Source organism: Lissotriton vulgaris, chromosome 9, assembly GCF_964263255.1.
Source record: "Lissotriton vulgaris chromosome 9, aLisVul1.2, whole genome shotgun sequence".
Classification (NCBI taxonomy): domain Eukaryota; kingdom Metazoa; phylum Chordata; class Amphibia; order Caudata; family Salamandridae; genus Lissotriton; species Lissotriton vulgaris.
In genome coordinates this window covers 943,855,971-943,874,627 of record NC_141697.1, presented here as the reverse complement: position 1 = coordinate 943,874,627, position 18,657 = coordinate 943,855,971, and the positions used below count along the sequence as shown (strand labels likewise).

Here is an 18,657-nt window from a genome sequence, read left to right as displayed (position 1 = left end):
AAAATAGCAATAATATGCCATAATTATACAGTAAATACCATTAGAATAAACCAGGAAGTAAAGTAGCCAAGCTACAGTAGGAAAAAAACTTCCACATCTATGACTATCATAGTCATTTTGTATAGTCCAAACTACAGCCAATCAGGCGCCAGCACCCACCAGAATGTTCTCCCCAGAGGCTTAGGCTCTCAGATTTTCTACCGCACGTTGTGTGAAGGGAGTCTCCCTGAGCTCTGCTCAGTTTCTTTTGGAATATCTCTACTTTCTGGTTAAAAATGTCTTCAAGGAAGTCTCTGTTCAGAGCCTGCGAATCCTGTGGTAAGCTCCGGCTTTTTAAAGAGGATCCTCATGAGAAATGTATATATTGTCTCTATCCAGATCATCTAGTCAAAGACTGTAAGATCTGCAGGAAATTTCCTCAAAAGACCCTCAGAGACAGAGAAGGTCGATTGCTTTTGTGGCTACAAAGGCTAAAGGATTCTGATAAGGCTGTGTCTGAAGTTGGCAGTATTGCCTCGGGTTCCACTTCAGTGTCTAGGAAGAGACCTGCGTCTGAAAATCAACCATCTTCTGAGGCTAAGGTTGCTAAGAAAAATCAACCTACAAAGGGTTCTGACAAACCTTCATGTTCAAAGGCTGCCTCTTCAGGCAAAGGCTTGGAGAGTTCTTCTCATAAAAAGCCCGCCAAGAATTTGCCTCAGAAAACTGTCCAGAGTTCTTCTCAGGACTCGTCTTTTAGGACGCCTTCCACTGTCAGCTCGTCGACGAAGACGTCCGCCGATGCTTCATCCACGTCGACGATGACCTTCTCATCTCCTAAATCGTCAATGATTATGACGACGGCGGCGTCTTCCCCAACTATGGTCTATGTTGCGGTAAGGCCTATCTCGTCGACGACGGCCGTCGGCGATTCCTCGTCGACATCGAGTCTGAAAGCCTTGCCGTCATCGAGAAGATCGGCAGCGACAATATCGTCGACGGCGCTGCCACCGACGAAGGTCATTCCGACGACGACTAGCGTCCCGTCGACGAAGGCCTCCACGTCGACGATTAAAATCCCGTTGACGAAGACCAATCCGTCGACGACGGCCATCCAGTCGTCGACGATCATACCGTCGACGAAGAACATACCGTCGACGAAGAGCATACCGTCGACGGAAATGAAACCGTCGACGAAGGGCGCACCGTCGACGAAGGGTGTACCGTCGACGAGGGACGTACCGTCGACGAAGGGTGTACCGTCGGCGAAGGGTGTACCGTCGGCGAAGGGTGTACCGTCCACGAATGGCGTACCGTCATCGAAGGACGTACCGTCGACGAAATCCATCCTGTCGACGACAGCTTCAAAGGCATCTATAATATCGGCCACTGACACATCGGAAAACGCGCCTTCGACGCCGCAATTTTCATCCTGTACTGCGTTGCAAGTATGGTCTCCGTCTACGGTTTTCTTTACACCAAAACCGACGACGCAAGTTCCTGACCGTCTTTTGGACTCGGATAGTGAGGAAGAAACAGATCAGATGTTTGGAGTGGCTACAAGTCCTTCTGAATTGAATATCCAGTTAAAGGAGGATGAACAGGAGGAAGATCATCCAGCGGTGCAGATGCCGTCCCAGGTGGATTCCTTGCCACTCACTCAAGTGCCTATGGCTTTACTGTCCAATCTCCAATACATGTTGGACGATTACTACAGGAGGTTTCCACCTTCAGAACCAGCGTGCTCAGAGCCAACTACTCCTAATACTGAGGTTCCGACAACAAATTTGCAGCCAGTACTTCCTACATCGCCTGCTTCACAGGTACAGGCGGAAGGAGCCGACCCTTTGTCTTCTGAGGAGGAGGAACAAAGGGAGGAAGGTGAGGTTCAAGATGAGTCGGAGTGGGATGAATATCAGGAGCACACACCTTCCCCTTCGCGCCAAGCAGTTTCGATTTCTCCACCGGTGGACGTGGTTGGCTTCCATCTCTTGATGGAACGCGCCACTAAACGTTTTCATATAGATATGGAGCATAAAGAGCAAGATTGTTTTCTTTATGACTTTAAAGACCAACCAAAGAGACAGATTAAGTCAATTCCCATTATTGATTTCATCTGGCAGGAGGGGATTAAGGTCATGGCAACACCAGCATCCATTCCTCCAGTCCTACCACGTTTGGAAAAGAAGTACAGGGCACCAGACAAATCTCCAGCATGCCTTATAGGACAGCCTAAACTGGACTCTGTAATAATTCAAGCGGCACAGAAGAGGGCTAGAAATCCTTCGTCCCAGCTGACGGCCCCTCCTGACAGGGATGGCAAACGCTTGGATTCTATAGGAAAACGCGTCTCTACAATGGCGGCTACGACAGTTCGAGCGGCAAATTCATTGGCCATATTAGGAAGATATGACCGGCAAATGTGGTCTGATATCGCACCATATCTTGATCTTCTACCTGAACCTTCAAAGACTGAGGCGCTCAAGATACTTCACGAAGGCCAAAGAATCTCGGAGGAGATTATTGATTCAGCTGTGGATGTGGCCTCAACAGGTTTTCGGCAGCTGGCAGGAGCTGCGGTTCTTCGCCGGCAGGGTTGGCTGCGATCTACTTCTTTTAGGCAAGAAGTACAACATAAAGTACTGGATTTTACCATATGACGGTGAATATCTGTTTGGACCTCAGGTAGAGGAAGCCTTGCAAACTATAAAGAAGGATTCTGAAACTGCGAAATCCTTAGTGTCTCTTCAATTTCGAAAGCCGCCCTTTCGAGGAGCGAGAGGACGGGGAATGTCCTCTACCAGAGGTGGATATGGCCAGCAATCCTCTTACAGGCAAAATAACCAAAGATACCAGACTCAACGCTATCAGTCTTACAACCAAAGAAAGCCTTCCTATCCCCAAAACAAAGGTAGAGCAAGTTACCGTGGAAAGGATAAAAGACAATGAAATTTTTCACCTGCCGCCACCGCTGCCCTATTCAAAAGAAAAAATTGGAGGGCGAGTATCCAAATTTTACTCAAGTTGGCAGTCAATAACATCAGACAAATGGGTCCTAGACATAGTGTCCAGGGGTCATGCCCAAGAATTCGAGAGATTTCCCCCAAACGTTTCTCCAAAAGGACCCCCCCAGCTCACCTGAAGGAATTATTTGCTCAAATCAGAATAATGATGCAGAAGGGAGCGATCGAGAGCGTGCCTCAAAAGATGAAAGGAATGGGGTTTTACTCCAGATTCTTTCTGATAAAGAAAAAGAATGGAGAGTGGCGCCCGATTCTAGATCTTCGCGCTCTGAACAAATACTTGAGAAAATTGACATTCAGAATGTTATCGCTCCAGGAAATATTGCATCTTTTGGCAGCAGGGGATCACATGGTCACATTAGATCTCCAAGATGCGTATTTCCATATTCCAATTCTACCTTGTCACAGAAAGTTCCTGCGCTTCAGGGTGGCTGGCAGGGATTACCAATTCAAGGTTCTTCCTTTTGGACTACGATCAGCGCCAAGAGTTTTCACCAAGGTTCTGGCTCCGGTAGCGGCGCATCTCCGGTTACAGGGAATCCAAATATTCTCATACTTAGACGACTGCCTTATAAAGGCCAGTTCTCGAGCAGTCGTTCATTCGCATCTGCAACAGTGTCTACACCTGTTCAAATCCCTGGGCCTCTCCATCAACCACGAAAAATCCAAACTGGAACCGTCACAAAGGCAAGCCTTCTTGGGAGCAACTTTGGACACTCAGAAACTTCGGGCCTTTGTCTCGGAGGAAAGGCAACTCAGGATAAAGGACATGGCACAGAAACTGTTGTCAAAAAAGTCAGTTTCTGTTCGGATATTCAAATCCTTTCTGGGGATGGTCTCCTCTTGCATCCCATTGCTACCGAACTGTCGCCTCAGAATGAGGCCCCTACAGGAAGAACTGACCCAGCAGTGGCTACAGGTCTCAGGAACGTTCGAGGATATGATCAGGATCACACCGACAATGCAAAACTCTTTAAGATGGTGGATGCAAAAACGACATCTTCAGAAGGGGTGTGCGTTTCTCCAAGAGCCACCAAGCCTCACCATCACGACAGATGCCTCTCTCGAGGGCTGGGGAGCGCATCTTCAAGACCTCACTATCAGTGGCAAGTGGACTGCCCTGCAACAGCGTTGGCACATAAACCGCTTGGAGCTGAGAGCCATTTTCCTGGCGCTCAAGGCGTTTCATGCAGTCATTCAAGGTTCAAATGTGTTGATAAAGACGGACAACACAACAAGCATGCACTACGTCAACAAACAAGGGGGAACTCGATCTCTCCTCCTCTCCCAGGAAGCCCAGGAGTTGTGGACGTGGGCTTTGGAACACGATGTACATCTTCAAGCGGTGCACGTTCCAGGTATAGAGAATGTCTTGGCAGACACACTCAGCAGAACGAAGGTCTCCACTCACGAGTGGGAGCTTCATCAACAGACGGTGGAACGCATCTTTCGACTATGGGGTCGCCCAGACATAGATCTATTTGCTACAAAGACCAACAGCAAATGCAAGCTCTTTGCAAGCTGGCATCCCCAAAAGGACTCTCAGGGGAATGCATTTTCTCTGGACTGGTCCCTAAGTTGTGCGTACGCATTTCCACCAATCCCTCTTGTACCCAGAGTTCTGCGGAAAGTGAAGAAGGAACCGTGCAGACTAATCCTAATTGCACCCAGATGGCCGCGCCAATATTGGTTCACGGAACTCCTCCTACTATCAGAGTGCAAACCAATTCAATTAGATCCAGTCCCGAACCTACTCAGTATGCAGGACGGTCAGGTCTGTCACTCAGATCCAGCATCTCTGAAATTAGCAGCCTGGCGCCTGAATACCGGGAGTTCGCCCACTTGAACATCCCAGAAGAATGCAAAGAGGTACTGGCCAAGGCGAGGGCACCGTCCACAATAAGGACTTACAGTCTAAAATGGAGACGTTTCTGCATTTGGTGTCAGGCAAACGGACTTCATCCGTTTTCAGCAACACCGGAAGAGATTCTACCGTTCTTCCTACATTTGGCAAAATTAGGTCTCTCTCACGCAACTTTAAAGGTGTTCCTGGCAGCGATATCCAGATCTCGGCAAGACGGTACTACTTCCTTGTACTCGGCTAGGATTGTACAACAATTCTTCAAGGGACTCTTTAGGATGTTCCCTCCAATACGTCGACCTCCACCAATGTGGCATCTCAATGTGGTCTTGGCACAACTTATGCGTCATCCTTTCGAACCCATTCACAAGGCTGACCTCAAATATCTCTCGTGGAAAGTGGCATTGTTACTGGCATTGACATCCGCCAGAAGAGTCAGTGACCTCCAGGCCTTGACAATCCAACAGCCTTTTCTGCAATTTACAAGCGACTCTGTAGTGCTCCGCACTAATCCAAAGTACATTCCCAAGGTACCCTTGGAATTCCACCTCAATGAACCTATAATTCTGAAAACATACTTTCCTAATCCGCAATCACAAGCAGAAAAAGCATTGCATACCTTGGATGTCAAGAGATGTCTTAAATTCTATCTGCAGAGAACATCCGCCTTGCGCTCTTCCAATCAGCTGTTCATCACTTACGGGACTATTCGTAAGGGGCAGGCAGTCTCTAAAGAGACAATTGCAAGATGGATTTCGTCTGCCATTGCCTTTTGCCATACGCAAGCGGGACGACCGCTGCAAACAGCTCCTAGAGCTCATTCCACAAGAGCAATATCTTCATCAACGGCTTTGTTTGCTGGAGTTCCAATTCAGCAAATTTGCAGAGCGGCTACTTGGGCTAGTCGCCATACATTTACCAAACATTACTGTCTGGAGACAGCCAGCGAAGCAGATACGTCTGTGGGTCGAGCAGTCCTGCGGAACCTTTTCAAATAAGGTGAGCCTCTGTTTCCCACCTCCTTTTTTGCTGTCAGGCTCTGTTTTGCCATGTTTGTTACATTTGCTTGCAGAACTGTATTCTACTTTACGTAAACAATATGTGTATTTTCAATTATACTGTTGTATGTACTATTCACTGGCAAGCTGGACAAACATGCTCATCTGCCTGACAAGGATGTACTGCTAGCTACTCTGATTCAGGCATGTGAATCTATGAAAGACACCCCTAATACTGGAGAAGAACAATAGTTACTTACCTGTAATCTGTGGTTCTCCAGTATTGGTGTCTTTCATAGATTCACATGCAACCCGCCCACCTCCCCTCAGAGGCTCTGTTAGGCTAATTTGGGTTACCTTCACTCCTTGCGAGAAAATCTGAGAGCCTAAGCCTCTGGGGAGAACATTCTGGTGGGTGCTGGCGCCTGATTGGCTGTAGTTTGGACTATACAAAATGACTATGATAGTCATAGATGTGGAAGTTTTTTTCCTACTATAGCTTGGCTACTTTACTTCCTGGTTTATTCTAATGGTATTTACTGTATAATTATGGCATATTATTGCTATTTTATGTACCGTGGGACTCCCACTCCGACGACGGGGAATGATTCAGGCATGTGAATCTATGAAAGACACCAATACTGGAGAACCACAGATTACAGGTAAGTAACTATTGTTCTTTTGGACTGTTATGGGCTCTGAAAAAAATCCTACCTCTGCTCTCTGGGGATGCCAAAAGAACAGTAATCCAAGTATTGATAACCTCCAAAGTGGATTACGAGATTGCTATCTACCTGGGCCTCCCGGATTACCTCCTGAGTAGACTTCAGGTGGTGCAGAACTCAGCCGCACCGATTCTCCTTAATCTTCTCCCAAGAACACATATATCCTCTCATCTGAGAGCTCTTCACTGGCTTCCCATAAAAAAGGATTCTTTTTTAATCTGCGGTCCTTGTTCATAAAGTCTTGCATGCTTCAGGAGCTGGATACCTGAAAGAGAGAGTATTTACGAATATGACCCCTCCAGAAATCTACGCTCGTCCTATGAGTGTTTGGCGAGAGTTCCCAAAATTCAGCTGGTTAGAACAGGAGTCAGATCCTTCTCCTATCTTGTGCCTGCAACATGGAATAAACTTCCTCTGGAAGGGAGTTCCATAATAAGTCTCCCCATCTTTAAAAACAAATTAAAGACATAGCTCTTTCAGCAATCCATTTAAGGCAATCATTATGGGTGCAGGCTGACTGATTTAGCACCAAGACACTCTGAGTAGCCGTTCGCTGTGTAAATCCCAATATCAGTAGTTGTCCACTTGGTTGAAATGGTAAAAATAAAAAAGATACCAGTGTTCTTGGTGACAAAGAACGCTGCAAAAGCTTTAGATTGAGTTAACTGGTCTTTCCTTGAAAAAATGCGTAGGGACTTTGGATTTACACCACGTTTTTATAAAATGATGACCAACTACTATAGCCATTCATCAGTAATAAGACTCAGTAGTCACAGCTCAGGACTAGTACAATTGGAAAGAGAAACTAAGCTGGGGAGGCCTTTGCACCATATATTATTTGCCTGGACTATTTGAATCCCATGCATGACATATGTGCTAGTTTCACATGATGGTGAGTATACAGTTTGAGGCAGACATTCACAAGCTTTCTCTGTTTGTTAACAATTTGTTACTAACCCTTGGAGACTGGTATAGATCTCTGCCATCACTGGTCAACCAAATTATTTTCAGGGCATAGCAGGTTACACAATAAACATTAGTAAGTCTGAAATGTCTACCCTGGAACACCCTGAAGAAAGAGTGATCTCCTGAAGGAGCAGAGCCCTTTCTGTTGGGCAACACAGTCCATTAAATACTTGGGGGTAAAGATTACTCCCTTGATAGTAGACTTGCATAAGGCTAACTACTTACTACTCCTTGTGGGGGTGCTCGGGGATTTGAGTCACTGGCCTCCCTCTTTAAATCCAGGATGGGCAGGATCATAGTTGTAATAAAGAGTGTTTTGCTGTGGGTATGATATCATGTCCAGGCTCGGTCAATTAAAGTGGAGCCAACTTTGTTTGACTCCTTACAATTGACAGTGTCTCAATTCATATGGTGCCGGTCTCTGCTGAGGGTTCCCGTAATGATCTGGGAGATGACTGGCAGTCCCTGATATTTGTCTTCTACCAGGACTAAACCACTGAAGAGTTAGCTAGAATGCGGTAAACTAAAAAACAAATAAAATCTAGTTCCATATGGAGTTAGCTATGATGGGAAGAACTCTTTGGGATGTGGACTGGTTCCGCAAGGCACTACACCTCACAAATGTGTATTGATATACTCAGTGCACACTATACCGGAGATCAGGGACAGTTGTCACTGTAAAATTGAAGCTCACACCTTTTTTCTTTACTGTATACATTAGTCTGTGTCAATCCGCTCTTTACTCCTCTTGATTTTTGTTTCTCTATAATAGGTGGAGTGAAGGTGGTTGTAGAACTATTATGCATATGTTTCTCCAGGGCAAGGTTAAATGCTTCTTAAGTGTAAACTAGACTTGGGTGTGGAGCGCCTTCATGATTTTCAAATGCGACATTGGTTAAAGCACCTATTAATTTGGCGGGCATAAATATGAGAGAGAACGGCACTTGAGAAACTCTTCTACACAACTACTAAGAGGTTCATATCCAAGTTGTACAACATGTTATTAGACTCTAGACCTTCAAGTCTAGTTTATATAAGTGTAAATGTTGAGGAACCTTAAAAGGGAGTTTTAGTTTAGGGAAAAGAATGACTTCGTGTATTTCCTGAAAGTGACCCTAAATATTTGAGAGATTGTGGTCAGGGAGGTTACACTATACATGCATGGTGTTGTTGCCTGTGTTAAACCATTTTAAGGAATTGACTAAGAGAGTGCATGCCCCTTCTTTTGCAATACCTGTTGTTACCACACAGGGGTTTAGAGGCAACCTATTGCTCAACATTGAATGGCTTCATTGTCACTCATTTGCTTCTTAATCAACCACTTTTGTAGATGTTCCTTCCTTATCTGTTTCTCCATCCCCTGGAGCGTGGATGCAATACGGCTTGCTTTTTCAGGCAGTACGTTATTCTTTTGCTGAAAGGGTTTTACAGGAGTGTTTATTTTCCAGCTGTCTTCCTTGTGTACTTCTCTTCATTCCCCTCCCACCAACCTTTATTGTGCATGTGCTTGTCTGTGTGCTTCCCCTGCCCCTCCAGCCTCCATTCTGGTGTTGGTGTACTTGTATAATTTTAAAAAAGAGCGCTATTACGTGGCCAGTGCTAAAACAGTCGTGCTGGTGAATAGCATGGCCGGAAATAATTGACAAAGCCAATCGCTCTCATAGACGAGACTTATTGGCTTTCCAATTGCTTGTTCATCGGGGTGCTTATAATCAGAGAATCTAAGGGTTTCAACTTTTTTTGCAGATTCAGGGACGGCACTGTTGGGATAACGATCCAATGAAGGGAGAGTGAACCGAGCATATTGCTACTTAATCTGAAAGAGTCAAGGAGCTGCAAAAGCTTACAATAGCAGTTTGATAAAAAAAGAGGGATGTCCCCTGATTTCACGATGATATGCATGAATTTGGGATTGCTGAGGAATATTTCTAACTGCAGATTCATCACCTTTACCATAATCCTTTGTGCCAGACGGGATCTGAATTTATAAAGCTGCATCAGAGCCACCCCCTTGCATGGTAGTGTCAGTTCCTTGCTTTTTACGCATACCCATGAGCTTCACCCCCAACCTCAGGAGAATCCCTCCAGGATGACACGTTTTAAACCATTCTGCAACTGCCGAAGGCACATGGTGGCCACATATCCACATCGTTTGCATATGGTGCTCTTGTTGAGGGCCAGATTCAAAGTCGTGCTGCAAGTGCACATTGATGCCTCCGATGGCAATCTGGGAGCGGGACGCAAAACTCTATGTAACAGAACACAAAAGGAGCTCACTCTCAAAGCAATGTTCCTGATCCTGTCACCTGTTGCAAACCACACCAGTGCCCGAGGGCATTCCTTTTTTTTTTAACACACTTTATTGGGGACCACAGCACAGTATATAGCATACATAGAATACATCAGAGACAGTATTTTCTCTTTTCTTTCCATACATTACTATACAGTTGGCGCATACAAATTTTACGTAGTGAAATCTGTATTATAAAATAGTTCTAGGACCCAAACCCTATTAGCATTTGTGTCAACAAAGCAGCGTATTACCAACGTGAGTCGCATCAAAATTAAAGCAGTGTGTGAATACAGGTAACAGAACTGAACCTAACCCTCCCTGTTCCCTCCCTCCAACTGTCCCCCCTCCCCCCACCAACACCCTTGACTCCTGGTCGGGGGCTCCCTAGTAGTTCTTATCAATCAGAGTAATTCACTACAGACATATTGCTCCAAGGACGGATATGGTCTAGGGCTAGAGAGTGTTAGTCCTGGTCTCAGAACCTAGGGGTCCACAGCTATTTGGTATCTTAGTATAATATTGGGGCAATGTGGTTTAATGGGACGACAAATCAAGTGGTACGCGCCATATGGGCTGCAGACCACACACTGTTGCATTAGATCACCATCTGCTGGTGGGCCCGGATGATTACACTTTGTTGTTGTCTTGGAAGAGTCTTTGTCTGCTAGGTGACTCCTCCCTTACACCGTAGTGCGCATGGGCATCCACTCCATCCTCCGATTGTTTTTTTCCGCCATCAGGCTCGGATATGTTCATCGTTCGGTCTCTTTTCGAATCCATAAATCAATCTACAACATCAATATCTTCTTCGACACTGATTCCCGTCGCCCGCGTCGAAGGGAGGATCCACTTCTCCATTCCAGCACTCGTCTGGGCCGTTGGCTCATGGAAAGAACACCGTTCAAGAAGTGCCCTCAGTGTGGACACAAGTTTCCCCACACCGACCTGCATGAGGTTTGCAACCTGTGCTTGACGAGAGTCGAGACTGTGAGGCCTGCGCTTCGTTGCGGTCCAAGAAAACAATCAGGGACCGTCGAGCTCGAAGAGCTATGGAGAAGTCATTGTCGCCAACACCAGACCTCATCATAGACGAGGCGCCGATCGAGGTGGACGTCGAAGAACAGCAAGAAGACGTCGCTTCTGAGGCAGAGGAGTCAGCTTCCGGAGCCAAAGATCGATCAGAAGATGATGATCTTCTTCCAGCTGGTCAACAGGTCGTGACGTGAGTAAGAGCGTCGACCCTGTTCACCCCCCCATACCAGGAGAGGCTTCAGTTTCGCCCCCACCTTCGGGTACGGGTGCACACCGATCGAAACCTTCCGACGCCCCGCCTTCAGGCTCGGCAGCGAAGAGTATTAAAAAGCCTCCAGTCGACTCGGGCTCGAGTCAGTCTGTTGGTCCCGAAAAGCAGAAAGTGCTTAAGCCGAAGTCAACACAGGCACCGAAACACCCATCGATACCGAGAGTTACCGAAGCCAAGTTCGGCACAAAAAGAGGTTTCGAAGCCAAGCTCGGCACCGAAAGATGCTCCAAAGGTTACCTAAACAAAGCCAACTCGGTAACTAAAAAAGCAGACCCGAAAGCGGTTTCCATACCAAAACACACTTCTGATAGATACATCTGCCAGTGGATTCCTCACCTTGTGAATATCCCCTTGCGTCAGCAACATTCGGTAATTCTTTTTGTAGCTTCGTGTTGACGTGGACGACGTCATAGAGGCACGGCATCGCACGCGACTCCGCTGACGTCACCGACACCATAATAGGCCCACGCTGGCGTGATGACATCAGTTCCCTTTTTTCCGCGTCGTCGACGCTAACGGTTTCGGGAAATCTCTGTAGCTGTTGATAACTTTGTTACTGTTTTCTCGATTTTCCTGCTTCTTTGTATCTCTAGCGATGTAGACTAAGAATACTGGGTTCAAGCCTTGTAGAGAGTGCGGCAAAATGATGTCAATCACGGACCTGCACAAGGATTGTATCTGGTGTCTGAGTTTGGACCATGATGTCGACGGTTGCTCTTCGTGTAGAAAAATGAATCCGAAGGCGCTTCGTGGGAGGGAGACCAAGCTTCTGATGGCGAAGTTGAGAGGTAGTAAAGAAAAGAAGACTTCGAGATCACGTTCGAGAAGGGCGAGGTCGAAGTTGAGGTAGTGGTCGCGATCAAGATCCCGTACGGCGTCGCCTTCGAAGTCTTCATCCGATCATGCTTCGAAGTCGAAGAAGAAACATAAGAAACGAAGGCATGAGTCTCGACATCACTCTGGTAAGGATTCGGACTTGAGACCGAAGTCACCTAAGAGGAAGCATGGAAAGGATTTTATTTCTCCATCACCGGAAGTCTTGGATCCAGAAGGTGAGGCTTCGCCTTTGGAGTCGCGGGCTCATTCACCGACTCCAGTTCTGAATCCATCTCCGGCGCCGTCCCAGGCTCGAGAGGATGAAGAGGTCCCTTTGGATGAGGGTTCAGAACCTGTGGAAGAAGAGGCGAATCCGGAACCTCTGAAGGGTCAGTCTGAGGGTTCTCACCCTCCTTTCCCGGCCCCAGTTCAAGACCCTTCGGCATTTTTATGGTGTCTTTTCCAGAGCATGGTACCCCTCTGGTGCACCTTCAGATCCTATGGGTCCTCTGGCTTTTAATTTAGGAATTCCCCACACCTATGCTCAAGCTCCCTTTATGCCGGAGCTCCCTTTATGCCGGCTCCGACGCCGCCTTGGCAGTACTCGGCTCCGCCGAGGTCGTCGACACCGATACCGACGTCGCCTGCCCCGAGTCGACCTCGTGAACAGAGCCCTGGGCCTACGGATTCGATCCCGACGTCGATTCCGGCTCCGTCAGAGTTGTTCACGGATCCGACAGCGCGGCTGTTGAAGGAGAGATCTAGGAGGGATGCTCAACGCCTCATGGAAGAACAAAGATATAGGGAGGCTGAGGCTGAGATGGCAGAAGCTGAGCTTCAAGATGATTGTTTTGAGGATCTAGCAGAGGCTAGTGGTCTGGAGTTTTCTCCTGAATGGGAGCTGTCATCTGTGTCTGATGCCCCTTCAAAGGATGTTAGGCCATACCACATGGTCATGAGGAAGGCTGCAGAACTTTTGAATTTAACTTTGCCTACGGTCGAATTTAAATCTAATCTACTGAATGAGGTTCTCCATTCCCCAAGTTCTGTAATTGAGCCGTTGCTCCCTTTTAATGAGGCTTGAACAAGCCTCTAACAGCTCCTGCAGTGTCTAAACGTGTTGCAAGGAGGTATAGAGTTGCACCTGGGGACCCTGAATTTTTAACCTCGCATCCTTTGCCTGAAAGTCTGGTTATTCGGGCAGCCTGTTCTAAAAAGACTGTGGGTGCATTCCCTCAAGTGCCTGGGGAAAAGGAAGCCAAGAAACAGGACCAGACTGCGAAGAAGTCCTTTTCTTCAGCAAGTATGGCTTTAAAGTCAACCAATGCCACTTGCCTCATTTGGAGATGCATTCATGCCCTTATGGATTCGCTGCGTCTGTTGGCTCCTAAAATTCCTGATGACAACAGGAAGGATTTTAAGGAGGTGTTGACTGATGCACAGGCGGCTGCACGCCAGGTGATTCAGAGTGGGCTGGACACTGTTGATTCGGTTGCTCGCATCATGGGCACCGCTGTTGCCTCTAGAAGATCTGCCTGGCTGAAGTCATCAGACTTTTCGGCGGACGTTCAGGCTGCATTATTGGATCTGCCTTTTGACGGTGTTGGACTTTTTGGAGAAAAAAAACTGACGCAGCCTTAGAAAGATTTAAGGACAGTAGGGCTACTGCCAAATCTTTGGGGCTGCAGACCAGGGGTTCATCTACCAAAAGGTATAGAGGGTTTGGACGTTCTTCTTTTCGCCCCTACCGGCAAGGTCAACAGCAGCAACAGCAGCAGCAAAATCCCCTGTACAGGTCTTACAGGGGTAAGCAAAGAGCTCGTCCTCGAGGACGTCAAGCGTCCTCCACCTTTTCCAACCCCCCAGCCACAGAAAAGCAGCCCTAGATCCACCATTCAGGATCATGCGGGTCCTGTAGGGGGTCGGCTTACCTATTTTCTACGGGATTGGGAATCAGTTACATCAAATCTTTGGGTTCTCAATCTCGTAGAAAATGGGTATTCTCTTCCATTTCGGGAATTCCCTCCAAATTACCCTCCTTGCCAAGGTTTTTGCACGGAGGAACACCTGTTACTCCTACAGGAGGAAGTCCAGACACTGTTAAGAAAGGGTGAGATAGAGTTGGTTCCAGAGCAGGAAAGGGGTCAGGAATGCTACTCCCGGTATTTCCTGATACCCAAGAAGGATGGCAGGCTTCGTCCAATCCTGGATCTCAGGATCTTGAACCTTTACCTGAAACAGGAGAAGTTCAAGATGCTCACCCTTGCACAGGTTCTTCAGGCGCTGATGGAAGAAGACTGGATGGTGTCAATAGACTTTCAGGATGCATATTTTCACATCCCTATCCTGCAGTCGCACAGGAAGTGTCTCCGTTTTACGGTGGGTTCACAGCACTACCGGTTTGTGGTCCTACTGTTTGTTCTTACTACTGCGCCTCGAGTTTTCACCAAGTTGATGGCTGTGGTGGCGGCACATCTCAGAAGATCGGGGATACCGGTATTCCCGTATTGGACGATTGGCTGATCAAAGACGAGTCTCCAGAGATAGTGCTCTATCATCTGCAAGAAACAACTCAGTTGTTACACAGGTTGGGTTTTTCGATAAATGTACCCAAATCTCACCTGGTGCCCTCCCAGCTCAACCTGTTCATAGGTGCGGTACTGGACACAACTGTGTGTCGTGCATTCCCTCCACCTCAAAGGATTCGCGACATACAGGAGATTATTCCTTTATTTCACAATGGAGTGGTCGTTCCAGTCCTGAAGGTCCTTCGTCTGCTTGGTCTGATGGCTTCCTGCATTCTGTTGGTCAACCATGCACGCTGGCACATGAGGGCGCTCCAGTGGTGCCTCCGCAGGCAGTGGTATCAGCACAACGGAGATCTCAGGGAGTCTGTGAGGATCTCCAGAGAAACTGCAGCGGATCTGACTTGGTGGGGAGTGGAAGGCAACCTGTCTCAAGGAAAGCCTTTTCAACTGCCTCCATCGGTGGCCACAGTGATAACGGATGCATCAACTCTAGGGTGGGGTGCTCATCTGGGGGATCTGGAGGTCAAGGGTCTTTGGTCGCCAGAGGAAATATACCTTCACATCAACCTTTTGGAATTGCGGGCGATACGTTTGGCACTAAAGGCCTTCCTCCCTTCCCTTCGCGGTCGGTCGGTTCAGGTTCTGATGGACAACACCACTGCGATGTGGTAGGTCAACAAGCAGGAAGGAGTAGGGTCGCAGTGTCTCTGCAGAGAGGCTCTACGTCTCTGGTACTGGGTTCAGGACCATCAGATTTGTCTGATGGCAAATCATCTGGCCGGGGTTCTGAACGTGCATGCAGACAGTCTCAGTCGGCAGTTCTCGGCAGACCACGAGTGGAGCCTTCATCCGGAGGTGGTTCGTCACGTCTTTCGGACGTGGGGGACTCCTCGGGTGGACCTGTTAGCCACTCACGAGAATGCTCACTGCCCGTCATTCTGCAGCCTCCAGTATCCGATGCAGGGAGCCTTGGGGGACGCGTTTCAGTTGAGTTGGGACTCACGGCTCCTTTACGCGTTTCCTCCCATACCCTTGATTCCTCAGGTTCTGAGGAAGATTCGCCAAGACCGGGCCCAAGTTATATTGGTCGCCCCGGATTGGCCAAGAAGGGTGTGGTACACAGATCTTCTCCACCTCTCCTCGTGCCCGCCGCTCCGTCTCCCTTTCAGGGCAGATCTCCTCTCTCAGATGGAGGGGCAGGTTCTACACCCCCACCTCCAGACCTTACACTATGGGTCTCCAAATCAGTCTGGAGGGCCGGATCCATACCAGATTTTTTGGATATCCCCATTGAGATACATGTAGTTATTTTAAAAATCTGGCATGGATCCGGCCCTCCAGGACCGGTTTGGAGACCCCTGCCTTACACCTTCATGCCTGGAGATTGAACGGGGCAACCTGAATTCCTTTTCTCTCCCACACAATGTGGTGGATGTCATTCTTTCGGCCAGGCTTGACTCCACTAAATCTATCTATTCGTACAGGTGGTCTAAATTTGTCTCTTGGTGTGGAGAGAAATCTGTTGACCCTTTGAAGGCTCGTTTGTCTGATATACTACAGGGTGCTCTTTCTTTGGTGCAGCAAGGGTTTGCTGTTGCTAGAGTCAAGGGTTATCTTTCGGCATTGTCGGCCTCTCTCTGTTTGCCGGATCAGCCGTCTCTTTTCAAATCTCCTGTGGTTGTAAGGTTTCTGAAGGGTCTCACTAATAAATTCCCTCCCACTCCCTTTATTGTGCCTCAATGGGACTTCAATCTTGTCTTAACCTACTTGATGGGTTCTCCCTTTGAACCCTTGCACAAGTGTCCCATGAGACTTTTGTCTTTTAAGACGGTCTTCCTGGTCGCAATTACCTCGGCAAGGAGGGTAAGTGAGCTTCAAGCTCTTAGTTCAAAGCCCCCATTGTTGACCATTCATCCTGAACGAATGGTTCTTAGGACCAGGGCTGCTTTTCTGCCTAAGGTAGTAACTCCCTTCCATCTAGGACAGTCTATTACCCTTCCTACCTTCTATCCTCTCCCTCACCCTTCCAAGGAGGAGGAGAGACTACACCGTCTGGACCCTAAGAGGGCGGTGAGCTTTTATCTCGATAGGACTAAAGACTATCGTGTGGATGACCAGCTCTTTGTTGGATTTGCTGGCAGCAAGAAAGGAAGAATGGTGCACAAGCGCACTCTTTCAAGATGGATTATTCTATTCATCAAGATCTGCTACTCCTTGGCGGGTTAAGGACCCTCCAGAGGGTATAAGAGCTCACTCTACTAATGCAAAGTCTTCTACATCTGCTTTGTCTAGGGGTGTTTCGGTAGAGGACATTGGTAGAGCAGCGACTTGGGCCTCCCTCCACACTTTTGCGAAGCATTACTGCTTGGATGCTGAGGTGAGGAGGGACGGCCACTTTGCTTGCTCTGTCCTCCAGGATTTTCTGGTATAGGAAAGTGGACACCCTCCTCCGGGAGTGGGGACTGCTGTGGGACTCTATTCACAAGGTGAGGAATCCACTGGCAGATGTATCTATCAGAAGAACAAGTTACTTACCTTTGGTAACGCTTTTTCTGGTAGATACAGTATCTGCCTCTGGAATCCTCACTGACCCACCGCCTCCCCGTTGTCCACTCTTCTATACCTGAGTTACTGTTGTGTAATGTAAATATATTTTATTGTCAAGGAAATGTGTTATTTCAATTGCTTTCCTGCATTTGCTTCACACTGTGTGTGTTATCTTGACATTTGTGTACTCTGTATACTGTGTATATATCTACTGTCATTGGTCCGTCCGTGTGCCTCGAAGGCACGTAAAAAAGGGCGGAACTGATGTCATCACGCCGGCGTGGGCCTATTATGGTGTCGATGACATCAGCGGAGTTGCGCGCGATGCCGTGCCTCTATGACGTGGTCCACGTCGGTGCGAAGCTACAAAAAGAATTTCCGAATGTTGCTGACGCAAGGGGATATTCACAAGGTGAGGAATCCACAGGCAGATACTGTATCTACCAGAAAAAGCGTTACCGAAGGTAAGTAACTTGTTCTTCGGGACCAAAAGCGGACGAGTCTAAACACTCGGCAGCCAAAGCTTTGAATCCAAAAAGCACAGATCCAAAGAAAAGGCAAGGAAAGTCTTCGGAACCAAAATCAACACCTGTTCCAAAGATAATAGACACTGTGAAGCCTAAACCTGACGGTTCCAAACGAGAAAAATCGGCACCGAAAAAGGATTTACCTGTAGAAGAGCTTTTCCAGCCTGATGTAAGCAAAAGGCTCTAAAAATTCATCCAAAGACTGGACATGTGTACACAGTGCCTGAAAGGAGGAAAATGGACTGTCCTAAACCATCTCCTGTTCCTCCAAAGAAACATGTTCAAACTTCCCCTATAAGACTTCCTTCATCAGAAGTAGAAATACTACCAGATATTTCTCCTCTACACTCGCCAGCTAGCACACATAGTATAATAGGAGGAGGATTATGGGGATACATACTCACAACAGAGTTATCAGCAAATGGATGACATTAATAACCCAGATGATATGGCTGGGTCATCAGGTGACCCATGGGAAGATTACAATGCACCAGATCTTCCACAGGACGAGGCATACCCGTCTAGGCCATCTCCACCAGATGACACCATTGGGTTCACAAAACTCATCCATAGAGCAGCTACTTTCCATGGAGTAGACCTGCATACAGATCCAATAGAAGAGGATTTTCTTATGGATACACTATTAACATCACATAAAACCACCACCACGCTTCCAATACTTAATGGAGTGGTAAGACACGCACCAGAAATATTTAAAGACCCAGTCAGGGCCAGGGTAATTAACCCCAGACTGGAAAAGAAATATAAAGCAGCTCCCTCTGATCCTGCATATATTAAGGGACAGTTGCCACTAGACTCGCTGGTAGTGTTAAATGCGAGAAAAAGAGCCAACTCGCAGACAACAGGGGATGCTCCACCCCCTGACAAAGAGTTTCTAAGCTTTTAGATGCTTCAGGGAAACACACACTATCACAAGCTGCCAATATATGGAGAATTGCTAACACTCAAGCTCTGTTAGCAAGATATGACAGAGCTCATTATGATGAGCTAGAGTCACTCATGCAACACCTGCCAGAACAATATAAGGCTAGGGCTGCTGATTTAATACAAGAGGGCATGGTTATATCTAA

General features: G+C 47.5%; 1 protein-coding gene across 1 annotated transcript in view; it reads left to right on the top strand.

Moving 5' to 3' along the window:
• Positions 1–18,657, top strand: part of LOC147692587 (RNA-binding protein 6-like) — a 1,208,024-nt gene that overhangs the window by 877,371 nt on the left and 311,996 nt on the right. The gene's annotated exons all lie outside the window — the stretch shown is intronic.